We start from the raw sequence: 18,574 nt of genomic DNA on the forward strand, positions 1-18,574 counted from the left end.
AAATGGGCAAAGAATGTGAATAAACATATCTCACAAGAAGATATACCAATGGTCAACAGGTGCATGTAAAGATGTTCAACCAGTTTAATCATTCAGGAAAATCAAATCAAAACCACAATGATATTCCACTCCATACCCACTAGAATGGCTGTAATAGAGAAGACAAACAATAACAAGTGAGTCGAGGATATAGAGAAATTGGACTGCTTATATACTGCTGGTTGGAATGCAGAATTACGCAGCCCCTCTAGAGAACAGTTTGGTAATTTTTCAAAAAGTTAAATATAAAGTTACCATATGACCCAGCAACTCTACTCCCACGCCTAAGTACATACCCACAGCACTAAAATTATATGCTTATGCAAGAGCTTGCCTATAAATGTTCAAAGCAGCTTTATTCATGATAGACAAAAGGCAGGAAAAACACAGATGTCTGTCCATAATAATGGATAAATCAAATGTGATATATCTGTATAACATAATAGAGCCATTTAAAAAGAAGTACTAATACATTGAAAACATTATGCTAAGTCAAAGACACCAGACACAAAAAACCTGAGATTTTATGATTCCACTTATATGAAATATCCATGATGGGCAAATTTATCAGACAAAAAGCCAATCAGTGGTTGCCCGGAGTTAAGGCAAAATAGGGGACTAACTACTAATGGGTGTGGTGTCTTGTTTGGGGATGATGAAAATGTCTTGAAAATACATACTGGTGATGGTTGCACCACCATGTGAAAATACTAAAAACCACTGAATTGAACCTTTCCTTCCTTCCTTCCTTCCTTTCTCCTTCCTTTCTTCCTCCTTCCCTCTTTCCCTCCAACCTTCCTTCCTTTTTTTTTCCCCTCCCTCCGTCTCTCTTTCCCTCCCTTCCTTCAGGTTTTATTTTTAAGTAATCTCTACACCCAATGTGGGGTTCAATCTCACAACCCTGAAATCAATAGCTGCATGCTCTATGCTCTATAGACTGACCCAGCCAGGCATCCCTGAACTGAACACTTGAAAAAGGTGAATTTTATGATATGTGAATTCTATCTCTATAAAAAAAGTTTTAAAATACATAAATTTTACTATGTACTAATTTCAAAATATCTCTAGTATATATTCCTTTTTTTTAAAGATTTTATTTATTTATTTGACAGAGAGAGAGACAGCCAGTGAGAGAGGGAACAGAAGCAGGGGGAGTGGGAGAGGAAGAAGCAGGCTCCCAGCCGAGGAGCCTCATGTGGGACACGATCCCAGACCTCTGGGATCATGCCCTGAGCCAAAGGTGGACGCTTAACGACTGAGCCACCCAGTTGCCCTCTAGTATATATTCTTAAATGCAAAAATTAAGGTGAAGAACAGGTTATTATATGGTATGCTTATATCCTTTGGGAAAGAAACATTAAAAATAAGTACATACATATATAAACACATACATATATATATATACATAAATATACATGTATATACATTCACACATATATACATACAAATACATGCAAGAAAAAGGTAGAAATGCATATTTACGTGTATTTAGTTTATATACATACCTGCATCTATCTACCCAGATAGATAGCTATAAAATATTTACTTGTGTCTGCATTTTAAAAAAATGGAGAAAATACACACACACAAAATGTGTTCCCTATAATTACGAGAGGAGGTTGCAGTGAAAGACAGAGATGGGAGTGAGAATTCACTTCTATTTATGTTTGCATTGTACTGATTTTTCCAATGTGAATACATTACCCAATACACACACACACACAGAGATAAAAAAATTAATAAAACCATGATAGCTTGGTATACATTAATTGTTGGCATTACTATGGCAACTCTATATGTCCTCTCCTGGCAAAGCATTTTGAGAATGCTATCACCATCTGAAAATATCAATCCTATATCCACATGCTTCTACATTAAAGTGCAATTTGATAACTAATAAAAATTGGAATAAAAAATTAGCATTCACTAAAGATTTTTCAGTCAAGTCTTTTAAATGTACTTATGCAAAGAAACTGGAAAGCTTAAAAAAATGTACAATCTTTAAAATAAATGTGTACAAAATTGAACCAAGAAGTTCAGAAAACCTGAAAAAAAACTATATACTATCTAAGAAATCAAATTAGTAATCAAATCTATCCAAAACACTACCAAGGGATATAGAAAAACCACTAGGTATAACGGACACTTACAACTTAAGGTGTAGGAAGAAACTTACTTAACGGGTAACTGGTGTGTATGAAAACCCACAGGGACTACCCCGGTGTTTGCTAACACTTCCCTGAGTAATCTCTGAAAATCAGGCACAAGGTAAGGATGCCAGATTTCATGCAGTAATACTGGAAAAAAGGTGAGAAAGGACAAGATGAACCTTAAGAAGAATGAATTAAAGACTAATGGAATGAATTAGAATGCCCAGAAACAGATGTATGCAGATATGGTAATATACTACATAGCTGTGGCATTACAATTCATTAAGAAAAACATTAGTAAAGAATTGGTGCTTTATGTGTTAAAAGGTAAAACTAGATTCCCTCCTCATATTATCTACAGTAACAATTTCCATATCAATTCAAGGCTTAAATATTTTTAATATTATTAATATTAATTAAACAAAAATTTTAAATATTAAATTATCTTAAGTTAGGGAAGACTTTTTAAATTGAAAAAGAAAAAAGAAAATGGAAAAGATCAAGAGATTGGTCTACGTAAAAATATAAAACTCTAATAAGGCCAAAGGCTCTGTAGAAGTAAAGGTCAAGAGACAGACTTGGAGAAAATGTTCAGAACAAATATAACAAAAAATTACTGTCCAAAATATATCAAGTATTCTTAAAAATTAATAGAAAGATTTAAAATGAAAAGCCAATAAATATATTATATACAAGCTCATTAGTAATTTCAGAAATGCAAAATGAAATGAGTTTTTCTCAGAAGTTAGATTGGCAATAAGTCTAAAATGTGACAATACCAAGTGCTGACAAGTAAGCAGGGTTAAGGAACAGTCACACGTATAGTGTCACAGTTTAGGTGAGGGAAATAATTATGCAGAGCTACTTAAAGGACATGTGGGCCATTCAGCCTTCTTCCAGATATTCTATACCACTGACCCAAGCAAGACCATTAGAAAACTGTGTACTTGAACTCTGTTATGAACCGAACCCTTGTATCCCCCCACCAAAATTCATATGTTGAAGCCCTAACCCCGGTGTGATGGTATTTGATGATGGGGACTTTGGGAGGTAATTGGGTCATTAGTATAGAGCCCTGAGGAGATTAGCAAGAGTTGCCGCCTACTCTCGCCCCACCATGCGAATGACAAGAGATCCATGTGCAAACTGGATGAGGGTCCTCACTAAGAACCAAATTTGTTGACATCTTGTTCTTGGAGTTCCCAGACTCCAGAACTATAAGAAAGTCATTGTTGTTTAAGCCGTCAGTCTCTGATAATTTGTTACAGCGGTGCCAGTGTTTTAGTGCCCTCAAAGACTTTTCTCTGGTTCTCCTTTGCTGTCACAAAGTTAGAGGCAAACTTGCAGTTCAACTTTGATAACTCTGGGACTTTATAGGACCAGCATTTATCTATATGCTGACTTTTTGCTCAGCTCTTGACCTGATAGTCTATAGCATCTCTAATGTTTATTTTCATCTATTTCTATTTTTCTATTTTAATTTCTGTTCCCTTACAAACTTCACAAAATCCACTGTAAAACAAGGCAGGAATAAACTCACCTGTGATTTGTTCATTTCCTGTTGCTCTTGGAAAACTGAAGACAACTGTAAAGGTACAGGTGGGAAAGAAGGAAAGAAAACGAGATCCTATGCAACCAGGTGAACTGTGCAGCTCTCAGACTTATCTGCCTAACAAGCTTCCCACAGCAGCTACATACAAAGCCCCAGTGGGCCAGGCCCTTCAGCCCTAAGGGCAGGCACCCAGTGTCTATGCTGATGCTGGTCACAGAGAGTTCAGAACGCGATTTTTCATTGAATGAATGTAAATATTTCCGACTAATTGCCTACTAAGAAGAATTTGTCTTCCCCTCACGTGACTAAAAAAAAAAAGTAAAAATTACTGAGAACTAATTAAACAAAGAACAATACAGGGAAGACATTGCATTTATTTCTCTGCATACCTAGTAACAATATTTGGCCCTTGAGTTAAAAAATCCTCATCAGCAACTCCTGAAAAGGGATGGGATACTTTGTTTATTCTAACTTGGTTACGGTTTCTCAAAAAGATCTTTTAATAAAAAATTTGCGGTGACGTCATTGTTAAGGGGGGACAGCAAGGCGTTCTCTGGGCATGCCACTAATAAAGTATGTGACTCTAAACAAGTCACTTACCTTTTGGTCCACTTTCTTTTTTACCTCTTAAATAAAGGCAAAATTTTAAAAACTTCAAAGTCTTTATACATTAGCTATTTGATTTTTTTACTGTCAGAATAGAGGGAACAGCAAAGCACTGCTCTAGGTTGTAGAGCGAGCACAGAGTGAAAGGAGTGTGGCTGATGAGAGAACAAGAAGGGCAATTTCGCCTTCTGTGGCTGGTGATTCCTCTTCCTGAACTGTGTCCTCACCAAGCCTCCCGTGAGGTACCCTCAGCTGTGCTGCCTACCCTTTGCTCATGCTGCCAGCCTTATTTCAGTTCTTAAAGCTCATCCACGGGCAGCCTACAGTGAGTTCTGGTTAAGGTGACTTCACCGAAGCATTGCTCGTTCTGAAGGAGGACCAAGAATTACTTCTGTTCTGGCAGTTTTAGGATATAGTCTTTGCTGGGCCTCTTCGGTCTCTGCGTGGAGCGCTGGTGAGAGGTCTCACTCGATCAAGGGGTGATCTTCCAGGGGAGGTTCCTGGGGACTACTCTTTCTTTCTTTCTTTTTTTTTTTTTTTAAGATTTTACTTTATTTATGTGACAGAGAGACAGCCAGCGAGAGAGGGTACACAGCCAGCGGAGGAGCCTGATGTGGGACTCGATACCCGAACGTCGGGATCACACCCTGAGCCAAAGGCAGACGCTTAACGACTGCGCCATTCAGGCGCCCGGGACTATTCTTTCTTAATCTCAAGAGCTGTTTTGCTCTAAAAGAGTTGGGACCTGAGCCATGGGGACAAATTAAATATGCTTGGAACTTTCAAACAGGGCTCCCAATCTGACTCTCAGAACATACTTTCCCCCAAAATTAAGGGCTCGGCCACCTACAAACTCAAGTGAAGGCCTCCAAAGACAAAAGTTAAACAGGGCAGACCTGGCCCAGAAATTGTGCTGCCTGACCCAAGGGCTCAGAAGAATGATAAAAAAAAATCCCATAAATACAAGGGCCAAGAAATTATTCAGTCCCCGTATACTTCACAATTACTTTCCTGGATCCCTTAAACACAATATCAGTGCTCAATGCTATGAAAAACAACGCTGGGTTTTAGGCGGGGGCGGTTTATCAGAAAGAACACGAGATGTGCAGAAAAACAGATGGAAAACTAGATTCCCACCGCGGCTGGCTGTGTGATCTTGGGTAAATCGCTTCCAACTTTGAGCCACAGTTTTCCTAGTCTCTTAACATGGAAACAGCTAACTTACCTCAAATATGGAAGTGAGATCTCTTGACGACAAAAATCTAAATATATATAGCATACACATTAATAGCGCAGAACCACCGCAGATTGGTATTAAAATATTCTCATTCTGCACAAACCAAAACTGAATGTCATTCCCAGAGTTGCTCAGTAACTTGAACAGAGCTCTGCCGCTCTTGCTCCCGTCCAGGCACCTCCCGGGACCTGCGCCCCCCTCTTAGCGTCCTCACGCTGAACGCCGGCCCCTTCCTTCTCCAGGCCGAAGCCGCCCCCACCCGCCCTGGGCTGGCTCAAGTACCAGAGGTCCAGCTACGGGGTCCCCTCAAGGTTCCCCTCTGTCCCTGAGTCGGAGGGACACTTGTCGGCCTTCCGCCAACCCTCGGGACTCACCCGCCACTCCCCAGTCCGGTTGCACTGGCCCCTAGGGAGTGCACAGACTCCGCGACCCTGGAAGCGCCACCCACGCAGAGGTGTACCTTGGAGAAACGATTTACACACGCGGAGTGAAAGTGAGCACAAGCAAAAGCAGCCCGGAAGTCCAACACCAGAGTGAAAACTACACTTCCCATAAGTCTTTGCTCCCGTATCTTTGGGGTGTTTACCAAACCAACGCCAGCCGACCTCCCCCCAGGTCTTTTTGGTTTGAATTGAGCAATCCAGTCTTACCCCGGGAGCCCCAAAGCATTTTATTCAAAGAACACAATAAAGGCTTGTGCCCCAGGTGATGTCTTCCTCTCCGCCGGCAGCCTGCCTTGACCTTCCCACGTGGCTCCAAAGCCTCGAGTAATAAACTTGTCTATTTCAATTTCTTTTGCGGTCTTTTGTTAAACTGCAAAGAACCACCTTTTTCCGTATTACTTAGATAAGACTCGCCACAGGCCCCTTGTTTACCTATGACAAAACCAGACACAAACCATCAAATTCCCATTCTATGTCCATAACGATCAGCCAAACCATTTGTCCCCATGACCAATCAGAATAAAATACCTCTAAATTTAACTTGACCAAATTTTTTTTTCTCCCCCACACGACTCCGAAATTTGACTTACTCCTAAGGTTAAACCAGTATAGGAATGCCAAACAATCCCTCTCAAAACCTGGCTGACATTAAGGAAAGATATTTCCTGATCTTGCCACCCATCCCCTGCTCTTGACACCCAGTTCCTTCTTGCCTTGTTACACCTCCATTAAAAAAATGAGGTTCTCTCTTTAGTTTTCATTGCTCTGCTACCAGTGGGCGAGTCTATATTGTGTGAATGGAAGTATTGATTCTTGGACTGCCCACAAAAGATTTACCGGAGGATCCACGCTCCAATAAAGACAGACAGAAGGAAAGTACCAAGCCCAAAGCAGTTTATCAAGGACAGTACTTTCTGGAGAAGGGAGAGCCGGCAGGCCCAGAAGTGGCGACTGCACTGGCGTTAGGGGTATCTTTTCTTTTTACGTTTGCAGAGGTTATGGGTCATAGTGATGAGGAAACAGAAGGCTAGTAGAGGACAAAATACAAACTGACACCCTGCAACCACCCCCAACTGCCATGGGATACGTGTGACGTTCTTCCAGGAAGCTCCCAGCTATCTGAAATGTTAATGCCTTGCTAGAGGGAAAAACAACCTTAGCTTGACAGTGGCAGGGTCTCCAGTACCTTGTAGATCCGCTTTAGCATAAAAATGTTCTTTTGAAAACCTCCCTTTTCCTTACCTGCACAACACCCACGTATATAATCAGCCACCCCTCACAACCTCGGTGCAGCAAGTTCTTCCTGCCCGCGGGTCCTGTCCCCGGGCTTTAATAAACCACTATTTTGCACCAAAGGCGTCTCAAGAATTCTTTCTTGGTCGTCAGCTCCGGACCTCACCCCACCGAACCTGACTATATTCCAAAACCACACCAGTTAGAGCACTCTCCAACAGGGGTTATTTCTCATCATCTAAGGGACTCCTCCTACCACTTGGGAGGGGGAGTTCTGGTCCTACAAGGTTCATGTGCAACTCTCCTGGCCACCTTCCCCCATGGGGAGGGGAGTGTGTGTCGAAGCCACAGTATAAATATATTATAATGAAGCAATAGGTTACCTGGGGCAGAGATGGAAGAGGAGAGGCATGTTCTGCAGCTGTGGCTCTGGGTCTGTCAGCCCTGGAGTGTTGGAAGCCCTAAGGCCAGGTTGTCAGGATGTTGTACCCTCAGGCTTGTAATGTGTCACCTATTTATCACCAGCTCCTGCCTAACTGCCTACTCTGTGAGCTCTTTCCTATTTGTAAATACACACACACACACACACACACACACACACACACACACGCAGCACGCTTTTGTGACTAATCTTTCAAACATTTGCAGATCTTAAGATCAGAGCTGTTTCCCTGTGGCCATAGCACCCTCCCCCATTGCAGTAGTCACCCTCCCTTACTGCAAGAGTTGGGTTTTTTTTCCCCTTTTTCACTCAATAAACTTTATTTTCATAGCACTTGTAGGCTTATAGGAAAAATGCACAGAAAGTACAAAGTTCGAAAATATCTGCCTCTTCTACACCCTCACCCCTCCTATAGTTTCCTATTATTAATGTTACTGAACCCAAGTTCAGCTGCCAGTTCCTCAAAAGGCCATTACTCAAGAGACAAGTTTTTGATTGGAAAGGAATTTGAGCTTTACTCAGGAGGCCAGCAACCTGAGGAGAAGGAGGTGGACTCTTGTTCAAAAGCCAACTCCAAGGGTTCTACTTAAGGGGTGTAGGGTAGTTAATCAGCAAAGTGAGTGCAGTGGCCTGCAACAACTCTTGATTATGTGCAGACTCCACGACACCAGCTACAAAAGTTATCTTGGTGCTAGGGAATTGTGTGTGTGTGTTGGGGAGGGGGGGGTCTGGTTCTTGTTCTGTGATGTGCAGTACTCTGTTCTTTCTGCAAAGGAAGGCAACATCCACAGATATACAAAGGGAGGTCAGTAAAATCACTTGTGTGATCAAAAAAGGAAAAACATTTTGTTTAAAAAATTGCTGGGCTAATCAGAAAGCCAGGACGGCTTCAAACAGACTTGCTGGCTTCTATGGCCTGGGAAAGTTCTGGTCCTTCACTCCTCAAGGCCAGTGGTCTGCAAATCTCAAAGAAAGTAAATTAGTCTGTGGCAGATCAAGGGACTTAGGTCACCAAGTAAGGAGTGCGTTAACTTGAAGAGAGTCAACCCTTAAGACCAGCTACCACGCTGTTACACCAACATCTTACATTTGTATGGTATGTTAGTTCCTTTTTTTTTTTTTTTAAGATTTTATTTATTTATTTGACAGAGAGAGAGACAGCGAGAGAGGGAACACAAGCAGGGGGAGTGGGAGAGGGAGAAGCAGGCTTCCCACCAAGCAGGGATCCCAGGACCCTGGGATCATGACCTGAGCCAAAGGCAGGCGCTTAATGACTGAGCCACCCAGGCGCCCCTAGTATAGTAGTTCCAATTGATGAACCAGTATTGATACATTATTCCTAATTAAAGTCCAGAGTTTACAGTATAGTTCATTCTTTGTATTGTACATATTAGGTATCTACCATTACAATATCATAAGAAGAGTTTCACTGTTCTAAAAGTATCCTATGCTCCACCTATACCATTCCCCCTAAACCTTTGGCAAGGACTGATCTGTTTATTATTTCTATAATTTGGCCTTCTCCAGAATGTCATATACTTGGAATTATATAATACGTAGTCTTTTTAGGTGTGTCTTTTATGTAGCATATGCATTTAATGTTCCTTCATGTCTTTATGGCTTAATAGCTCATTTGTTTTAACTGCTGAATAGTACTTCATTGTATGGATGTACCACAATTTATTTATCCCTTCACCTGCTAAAGAACACCCAGTTTTGCTTCCAATGTTGGCACCAAATAGCCAAGCCCCTGTGAGGAAATGGGTATGATCGAGCTCTGCACCGCTGGTTCTCTGAGTCTAGTCTGTCTCCAGATGGTATTTGCCTGGCTTTGGAAAAGTAAGGGACTAGATCTCACCTACAGGCCATTGAACAACTGATGACCTTCAGGAGGTACAACTACCAAACCACCTGAAACAAACTCATATTTGAGTGGACACTAAGGACATATACCAAATATTGGGTGCCTATTATAAAACTTCCTATTTCTAGAATATCAAGTTGTTGGTCAGCCGGCACTTTCACAGACATATATTCCTTCTCATCTGTTTTTGCAGGATTACTGTGACTTGACATACAGAGCTGGTTTGGTAGTCCCAGGTAAAAGCCTTCTGGAAGCCTTAGCATGTGCAGCCAGCATCACTGCACATAGTATGAGTAGCTTCAAAAACCTCCCTTAGCAGAGCCAGGCCTGGGTCACAGCATACATTCTTGGGAGTATTCTCTGGGTGGTGAGCCAGCATGACTATGATTCTGCCAAATGTTTCAGCTAAAAGCTCAAAAGTTAACTGAAGGTTTTTTTCTATACCTGTCGAAGAGATAAACATCCCTTCTTCTGTGCTTACAAGGCAACCAGTGTCTACTGCATTTGAATAAATGCTTATGAATCTGTCTCTCTTAGATGGTAAGTGACTTGAGAAGAGGAAATTTGTCATATCCAAGTACCAAAAGAGAGCTTGCATGTAACCAATGATCATTCATGGCTTGCTGACTTTTTTTTTTTTTCAATTTATTTGTCAGAGAGACAGAAAGAGAGCACAAGCAGGGGGAGCAGCAGGCAGAGGGAGAAGCAGGCTCCCCACTAAGCAAGGAACCTGAAGGACCCAGGGATCACGACCTGAGCCAAAGGCAGATGCTTAACTTACTAAGCCACCCACGTGTCCCAGCTTGCTGACTTTTGGGGGGAAAAAAGGAGCTAATAGCAATAAAGACTGCCTTGGACATACCAACAACATGTTTGAACCACAGTCTTCCTAAACATCAGACGACTTCGCAGAGCTATGAAAATGATGTGAGTAGTGAAACTTGTGCTTTTCAGCCCAACTTAGAATTCTAAACATCAATGCAATTAGAAAATATCTTCACCTCTTCTCATTTTTCTTAGTAGACTGGACTCCCCAAGTCCAAGATATTTCAGACAAACCTAAAACTGTTTGCCTCCTAGGATCCTGAGAATTTTCCCATAGACATTATAGGAGTAGGCTATGCAATGTCTTGAGCCCAGTTCAATGGTATAAATGTTCCTTAACATTTATATTGACAATTCCAAGTGAATGAATGCTTGACATGTAAAAATAAAACACAAAAATTCCATATATTCATTAAATTCCATGGGAGTCAGCCAGAGATATAAATCATGGTAGGCCAAAGACAGCCATTAAGACACCCAAGATGGTATGAAAATTACTGTACCTTTCAGAGCAGAGTAGTTCATGATAGCTGAGTATTTTCTCTATGGATGTGATTGGCATGAATTTGCAAACATGAGTAATCTCTAAGTCAAACATCAGACACTGCGTATAGAGGTCAAAGCACTTTGACCTACATTCCTTTATCATATTATTATTATTATTAAGATGAACATGGGGACATCAATGCACAGAGAAATGAAGCTGTTGACTCAGAGACTCAAAGAAAGATGGGCATGTACCAGGAATGAGTCCCTATTCACACTTCTACAGCATTAAGAACTGACAGGGACCCAGGAATTATTTTAAAAAGCACCTCTCAAACTTTTTGTTTTTTAAGTAGGCTCCATGCTGGGCATGTACTCACAATATGGGGCTTGAACTCACGACCCTGAGATCAAGACCTGAGCTGAGATTGAGAGTCAGATGTTTAACCAACTGAGCCGCCCAGGGACCCCTCAAACTTTAAGGTACGAACAAATCACCTGGACGACTTGTTAAAAGAAAAACTCGAATTGAGTAGGTCTGTGTCAGGGGCCTAAGATTCTGCATTTCTTTTTTCTTTTTTTTTTAAAGATTTTTATTTATTTATTTGACAGAGACAGCCAGCGATAGAGGGAACACAAGCAGGAGGAGTGGGAGAGGAAGAAGCAGGCTCACAGCGGAGGAGCCTGATGTGGGGCTCGATCCCATAACGCCGGATCACGCCCTGAGCTGAAGGCAGACGCCCAACCGCTGTGCCACCCAGGCGCCCCAGATTCTGCATTTCTAATAAGCTTTAGTTGATGCTGATGCTGCTGGTCCACAGACCATACTGAGAAGCAAAAGCAAGCACAGTGGTGTATGTTTGGTTTTTGTTGTTGTTGTTGTTTCATTGTTTTTTGTTTGTTTTTTTAAGATTTATTTATCTATTCTACAAAGAGAGTGAGAGCCGGGGGTAGGGGGTGAAGGGCAGAGGGAGAGGGAGAGAGAGAATCTCAAGCAGACACCTCCCTGATGCAGGGCTCGATCTCGCCACCCTGAGACCACGACCTGAGCCAAAACCAAGAGTCAGACACCTAACTGACTGTGCTACCCAGGCACCCTTAGTGCAGTGGTTTTAAATCATGATTACACAATAAAATTACTTTGGGGTTTCTTTCTTTCTTAATTAGTGATGAATCTGATGCCTGGGCCTCACTACCAGAGATTCTGATTCACTGGACTAGAGATTAGCTCAGGTGTTAGTTTCTCTGTTTTGTTTGGTTTGGTTTTTTTGTTTGTTTTTAAAAATTCCCAAGGAATTTGCAGCCCTAGCTGCAAACCACTGTCCAAGGCTAACCCTTTTATTTAACTGATAAGGCAACTCATAAGGTTTGACTCATCTAGCTTGTCAGTCAAACACAGAACTGATCCTAGACTTCTGATATTGGGCTCACAGTTCTATGCTCAGGTTTCATTTCTTCATGTCAAAATTCTGTCCGTTCAAAATGAGTTTCCCTCTTTACTTTTCATTGTTCTTTCCTATTTGTAAATACAGACACACACATACACATAGCCACATTCACACACTATATTGACTGTTTCCTCTCTCCTTAATGCTGCTGTCCTGTGAGTTCATGGGTCTGTTTATGCCAAATACACAGTGGTCAAGATTCTGCATACCTAATCAGCTAAGTCAGAGCCCCACAGAACCAGGACTCCTGCCAAATTCATGGTGATCGCAAGATAAACACTTGCTCTGTTTCTCTGATAGTTACTTGGTGCCAATAGGGGAAGGGAATTAAGAGGTAAAAACCTTCAGTTATAAAGAAAATAAGTTATGGAGATATAAAGTACAGCATAGGGAATATAATCAATAACACTGTAATAACTTTGTATGGTGACAGATGGTATAGACTCACTAGGTGATTATTACATAATTACATTATTACATTGAATCACTATGTTTACACATGAAACTAATGTGTCAACTATACTTCAATTAAAAAATATTTTATGTGCAATAATTTTATGTACAAAAATTCCAAAGCCACTCTGCTGTTAGTGCATACAATACTTCTAACCTTTATTTCAGTATTTGCTTACATTTCCATCCCTTTATTTCAGAGTTAGGTTAGAGCTGCTGCCTAGCAGAAAATGTTTTCACCTGAAAGCTCTATTGATCTGCTAGAAACATCCCATCTGATACAGAACTAGGAGTCAATGATCACCTTTCCAAAATCTCTTCTTCCCCACATAGGTCAGTCTCTCCAAGGGAAGGGCTTGGTGCCTGCTACCCAAGAGGCTTTACCAGGCTCCATGTATGGGCATGTCCAGGGCTCCCTGACTTGGGTTCTAAGGTGGGAAGATCTAGATTGCCCTCGCCTGAGAATCACAGCAGAGCACCTGCCTCAGCAGCTGCACAGAGACATGACATAATTCCCGAAATTATAATAGGGAAGGGCTTTCGCTGGAGGTTAGTGCGGACTGCCCACTGCACAGATGGAGCGACTTGTCATACAGAGTGATAGTAACATTCACAGTTACTGAATGCTGTTTGGTGAGACATGCTTTCCATGTGTTATTCCATTTCACTTCACCACAACCCCATGCGGAAAGATCTAGGAGTATTCTGATTTCATAGGTAAGAAATTTTGGCTTAGAAAGGTGAACCGGGGCACCTGGCTGGCTCAGGCAGAAGAGCATGCAATTCTTGATCTCGGGTTTGTGAGTTGGAGCCCCACGTTGGGTGTGGAGATTACTAAAAATAAATTAATTAAAAAAAAAAGATGAACTAACTTGCCATGATTACACAGCCAGTAAATGGCAAAGTCCAATATTGAAACCAGACAGTGTGATTCCAGGTGGTCTTTGCCACTGTGCCTTGTGTGCACAAAAGCAAATAAAGGTAAAATGTCCTAATATTTCTTATTGTGCCCAACCTGGGGAGGAGTGAAGGGAATATCAGGAAAAAATGTCTCATTGGCCCCATATCTGGCAATAAGGATTGTTCTGTGGAGCTGTACCCTCTTGTACGACGCAGAGCACATAGCCCTATAGTAAGTGAGATGGTATATGTCTGAGGAATCCCCTACCATCAGGTAGTTCTGTCAAGGGAACAGCCCTAAGAGGTTCTTTTTAATGCCTTAGCTTTGCTTACCTCCAGATAGAACAAGGTTTGTCTAATAACCACTCTCCCTTTTAAGTGGACTTAGGCTCCCATAGTGGGCCAGCCCGGCCATGGTCCCCTTTCCTTTGTCTCCGTAGGTAGTTCTACTCTCCCTGTCTATGCTCCCATTTTGCTTAGAGAGTTTTACTACCTACTTCTATAATTACAGTATGCTTAAGGAGTGGGATTCTTATTATTTAGGTAATCTTGATTTGTTGGATTTGGAAATAAACACACGGATCTAAATTATTTTATGGTCATAAGATGTCAGGAGGGCCAGCACATTCTTCTAGGAACTAGAAATTGACAGATGTGGTCTATCTCAAATTAACTGAGGTAATTAACGTCAGTGAAGAAGGTAGACATTTCCCCCAAACCTCACGCAGCTTATAACCCAGTGAAAAAACAGTAAAACAGTACATAGTCAATTAAAGGTCAGCTTTCTCCATAAAGAAGTTTGAAATTTAATTTGTCAAACTGTTCCAACCCTTCTCTTGTTTTATGCCATTTGGTTGGAAGCACTATGAATTCAGTCATTTGCTGGTATTGATCAAGAAACATGAAAAGGTTGCTATATGATCTGAGAGACCATCTGTAGCAATCACCTTTGATGATGACATCTTATTAAAAGACATTGCACACCATCTAATATTTTTAAAAGGAAAAAAGGAAATAATGTTACTGTTTTTTCATTTTTGTATTTGTTTTGGGGAAGGACGTATTAATTTCCTATTGTGGCTGTAACTACCATAAACTTGGTAGTCTAAAACCATACAGATTTATCATCTCACAGTTCTGGAGATCAGAAGTCTGAAATGGGTTTCACTGGACTAAAATCAAGATGCTGGCAGAGCCACATTGCCTCCAGAGGCTCTAGGGGAAAGTCTTTTTTGTACCTTTTCTGGCTTCTAGAAACTCCCTACATTCTCTGGTAGGGACCCCTAATCTACAAGATTACAAAGCCCCAAGGAATTCACAGAAATATCTGGTATGGTTTTGGATTTCTACTGAAATTCTACAGAAATTGCAGGGAAGCAAACTTTATATCATTGAGGGCAAGCATCAGAGTCAGGTAGAAGCCATCTTCCCAAATTCCTTAGCACTAAAACAAGAGATTTATTAGATTTAAGGAGAATAATATTTGAAAGTGCTTGTGTTTGGGGGAAGCATGCTGTGTGGTGCTAAAATGAGTTTAACCACCGACAATTCTCCCAGAGTGAGAAATATTAAAGGTAAATAATCATTGGGTAATTAGTCAATTCTTTATTAGGCAACTCTTCGCAGGTATTGCTATACATCACTTGCACCCAGAAAGCAGAGTTCATTGACGCAAAATAAATCCCTGGATTATGTGATGTGTTTGTGTGTTTGACCCAATACCATTTCTCTATCTCATCCCTCCCTACTCTGGGAGAGATGTCTGCACTTCTCAGGGCTCAGTAATGCTAAAGTATGGGACAACCTGGAAGTTTGCAGAGAACGACAACAAGCAGAAAATCTAGGAAAACAAATGCTTCTTAGTATTGGAAATGCTACCACCATAGGTGCCTGGATGGCTTAGTCAGTTAAATGTCCAACTCTCGATTTTGGCTTGGGTCATGGTCTTGGGGTCATGGGATCCAGCACCGCGTTGGGCTCCATGCTCAGAGTGGGGGGTGCTTGGGATTCTCTCTCTCCCTCTGCCCCTACCCCCACTCACGTGCTCTCTCTAAATAAATAAATAAAATCTTAAAAAAAAAAGAAAGAAAGAAAATGCTATTGCCAGGCTTACACACGAATATCTCCAGGCATTAACAAGTAGTCAGTCTCTTTAAACTGACAGCTGGACTCCATGAGCTTGTTACTCTCATGCAAAGACTGACAGAACCTCATTGGTGTCCTTATTCACCTCCACTCAAGAATTTCTCCAAGTGCCCGGGGGTGTCTCTCATGTACCCCTAAATCAGGCCAAGCCACAATGCCTGTGCCATTCACTATTGTTAAGTACTCCAGCCCAGGTCTTTGCTAATTGCGGTCTACACACTACTGCAGGCCCCAGCTCTTTGGGGATCACCCTAGCCACCAATATCTCCATTCCTATGATGCTGTGAGAGCTGGAACTGCATTAGGACTAAGGGCCCCTACCTGTAGCCTGCCCAGCTTGAATGACTCACCCTCAGTCTGATTCCACAGCTCTGTAGCTTGTCCCCAGCCAGGTCAACTGTGACACCGCCACCTCCACTCTGGAGTCCATGCTAAAGGAAGTAGACCTTCTGGGACCCTCCCCTTGATATCTACCCTTTCACGCAGGTCTCCTCCTGAACTCCAGTACCATCCCCAACTGCCCTTTATCTGTATTCCACCATTCCTTTCCCACCTGAAGTCCACCTCCCATGTCTTTCAGGCTGTGCTCTGAAGACTAATTCAAATAGGTATAGACGTGAGGGTATTATTTATAGCAGTGATTCTTGGGGGAGGGGCATAACAGGGGTGAGGATTTGGAGCCTTGGAGCAAAAAAAAAAAAAAAGTTGCTTTTGCCAACTTTTATTTTTTTTGGTCACAACTGCAGGGTGCTGCTGACATCTAGTGGTTATAAATAAAGATGCTTCTTAAACATCACTAGACAGCTTCCCCCAACAAAATCATCCAGCCCGAATGTCAATAGTTGCCAAGGTTGAGAAACTCTGCCTTACGTCTATTTCTTAGAGGAGCTGCTACTGAAATTTCGGTTTCTCAATCAGATTTTAGATCACTTGCCATGTTTCACTTTCTTTTTTCTCGAGTTGTTGTGTTTTACATCTTGATAAGAATAAATTCAAGGGGCGCCTGGGAGGCTCAGTCGTTAAGTGTCTGCCTTCGGCTCAGGTCATGATCCCAGGGTCCTGGGATTGAGCCCCACATTGGGCTCCCGCTTGGCAGAAAGCCTGCTTATCCCTCTCCCTCTGCCTGCCACTCTCTCTGCTTGTGCACTCTCTCGCTCTCTCTCCCTCTCTCTGTCAAATAAATAAAATATTTTAAAAAAAGAATAAATTCAAAAGACAATGCACTAATGATTTTCCCCAGAATGCAGCCAATCCAACTTTCTGTGAAAAGAAAGATTGATATATAAATTCCATCCAATAATTTTGACATGTTCAACCCCCACTTACCAGGTGTTCATTTCCTCAATCCCGAAAATGTATATTATTTAAATTTTTTACAGATGGTTGTTTTCTGAATTTGAATTCTTAACAATATAAGCAGATAACCAGGATTTCTTTTTCCTTTGATGTTTGCCTCTGATTGCTTCGTTACTATCTATTTAAACCTTAATAAGCAAAGACAATTTCTTGGCTAAGAGAAAGGAAGGGAAAGAAGTAGGAACAAGGAAGAAAAAACACGACTAACACACTGAAAATTTTTTCAAACACTGGAGCACCATCCAATTTTTTAAATCCTTAGTAAGGAGGAAATTCTGGGTTTATTTTTCTACCCATACTAAACCATTCAGCACCTTTTCTAAAATGTGGCTTCCCACTTCAGAAAAACATTGCAATAGCCTTTAGGCCCACCACATTACCGCTCAGATCTCAATTCTTAAGACTTTTTCCCTGCTTTTCCCATTTCAGCCACACCATCCATGCATGCCAAGTCTGCTCCACCTCTAGCAGTTTGCCCTTACTGCTTCCCATGCCTGCAAATTTCTTCCCTAGCTCCATATCTACAGTGCTCACTCCTTCACCCACTTCAGATCTTTGCTCAGTTGCCACTTTCTCAGTGAAACTAGTTATCCAGCTATTACCAACAGATTTATACTACCAAAAAAAAAAAAATCCTGCACCTCAAACGTCTCTATGCTTTTTCTCCATAGCACAACTGCTATATAATGTTTCATTTGTTCTTTATTATTTTTATATCCCACACTAGAAGATAACTCCATAAAAGTAGGTCCTCTGTGTTTTCATCACTACTATATGGGCAGTGCCTTGAACAATGTCTGGTTCTTAGCAGTTGTCCGATATAATTTGTTGAATGAATGAACGCCTGAATTCAAGGGGACCAAAAATCGTGGTTTATTGGTATTTGGCATTTTCTGCTTAGGTTCCCAATACCATCCCCATCCTTACTAGAACCTTATTATGGTGTGTATGGTTGGCAAGGGTACAGAAGACAAGCACTCTCACACAATCGTGGGTGTAAGTGTATAAACCTCTTTTCAAAGCTATTCGGCAATACTTACCAACTTTTAAAATGTATATACATTTTGACCCCAAAATTTCCTTAAATTTACCCAACGGGTATAATGGCACGGGTGTACAGCATTGTACCTGTTTTTTCAATGAAGACGAGAAGCAAGGACTTCAGTTTCAGCTTAGGATGCAGAAAGCTGGAAAGAGCATCGCTGCCACCATTAAAACAAAAATAACGCTGAACAATCTCTCCTGTCGTTTTATTTAAAAATAAATAAATGAGGTTGCTCGAGTGCCACGCAGGCTTAGCGAGACAGGTGAGGGCTCAGGCCAAAGTCCAGAGGCCCAGCTGCAAATTTCACAAGAGAACCACCCGGAGCTCGGTAAACGTGCTCTCCCCCTCCA

The 18,574-nt window shown here is 41.5% G+C and overlaps 1 protein-coding gene across 6 annotated transcripts in view; it reads right to left on the reverse strand.

Annotated features, from left to right (window-relative positions):
- Positions 1-18,536, reverse strand: part of LOC100466813 (zinc finger protein 883) — a 41,189-nt gene extending 22,653 nt beyond the window's left edge. For 4 of the 6 annotated variants that reach the window (XR_002142264.2, XM_034662916.1, XM_034662909.1 and 1 more), the window contains exon 1: positions 5,959-6,114. The gene's annotated coding sequence lies outside the window, so the exon portion shown is untranslated. Of the gene's footprint in view, positions 1-3,729; positions 3,775-5,958; positions 6,115-18,307 lie in introns of those variants that run through there. The other 2 variants (XM_034662914.1, XM_034662915.1) reach the window with 2 other exon arrangements.
- Positions 18,537-18,574: the final 38 nt, after the last annotated feature.

The sequence above is a fragment of the Ailuropoda melanoleuca genome, chromosome 6 (assembly GCF_002007445.2).
Source record: "Ailuropoda melanoleuca isolate Jingjing chromosome 6, ASM200744v2, whole genome shotgun sequence".
Lineage (NCBI taxonomy): Eukaryota > Metazoa > Chordata > Mammalia > Carnivora > Ursidae > Ailuropoda > Ailuropoda melanoleuca.